The sequence below is a fragment of the Ipomoea nil genome, unplaced genomic scaffold (assembly GCF_001879475.1).
Source record: "Ipomoea nil cultivar Tokyo-kokei standard unplaced genomic scaffold, Asagao_1.1 scaffold3142, whole genome shotgun sequence".
Taxonomy (NCBI): Eukaryota; Viridiplantae; Streptophyta; class Magnoliopsida; order Solanales; family Convolvulaceae; genus Ipomoea; species Ipomoea nil.
Genome location: NW_017619570.1, coordinates 167,980 through 169,293, shown reverse-complemented (window position 1 = coordinate 169,293; position 1,314 = coordinate 167,980).

Below are 1,314 nucleotides of genomic sequence, written 5' to 3'. Positions count from 1 at the left end.
GAGGTCCCGACTTCGTACACAGGTCCGGGATGCTACTCCCACTTAGTCCATTGATGCTTTCACTTCGAGGCTTACTTCCCGACCGGGGTTTCACACTACCAACTGGTTTTGAGATCGCTGAAGTCTTATTCTTAGCCTTGCACTCAAAGGACCGGTGACCCTTCTTTCCACAAGCAAAGCACTCTATCGGTTTCCCAAGACAGTCCACGCTGGGGTGGTCACTTCCACACTTCTTGCAAACGGCGCGCCTTCCCTTAGCCTTGATCTTCCGGATTGGCTGGGGAGCCTTACCTCTCTTAGAGCCATCTCTTTGAAAACTTCTTGTTGATTCGGCATCGGTAGCCATCACACTCCTAACCACAGGTGTAACACTTCCTTCAGGCTTCCTCCTACGGTTCTCACTGATTTCTTTTTGAACTTGCTGTACCCGGTAGAGGTCAACTGCACAAGGATAGGCCTTCTTGACTTGGGCAGGATAGAACCGCTCACGTAACTTAACCTTCAGGTTTTCCCAACTGAACTCCTGATCTTGTCTACAAATTGTCCTTTCAAGCATCCACCACGAGTCCGCTTCTTGCCGAAGGTAGAACGTAGCCAACTCCACCTGACGATCTTCCGAGCAAGCCACTACTTCAAAGATCTTATCAAACATTCGGATCCACTCATCTAGCACTGCGGGATCTTCTTCACCGGCGAAGATCCGGGGACGGAGACTTGCGACTAGGCGTACTATGTCCCGATTCCCATTCTGAAGAGGGTGGTTGATGTTGAGGAAGGCGTTACTCAGCGTCTGGGTGATCTGTGCTAGTTGATGAAGGCCTTGAATTAACTGATCGTTGGTGGCCGCTTCTGAAGACCTTGCACGACGTCTGGATGGTGCCATCCTTGACTTCTACAACAACAGCACAATAATCCCCTCTCCCCGTTCCCTTCCAGCTTTTCTTGTGACTTCGTTACCAGGGCCTTAACTAAAGAGAACCAAAGCTAAAGGAAAACAAAGCACAGAAAGCACAACAGAAAACGATAAAAGAAATCACAACCTCACCGTGCGTCCTACAGATCCTAAGTCCTAGACACTTAGATACATAAGGTCACCTTAGGGTCTCAAACCACACTTAACTTCTTAAAAGTCTAGACTCTAGCATCCTAGGCTCAAACTTAGGCTCTGATACCAACTGTAACACCCCCGATTTTCATGTCATTTTAAACTTAAACATGCAAGATATTCTAACCATAAGCATAAGCAAAACACAGCGGAAGTCTAATTATATAAAACTAGAAAACGGAAAGTGTTATGCCACGTCCACACTAAGT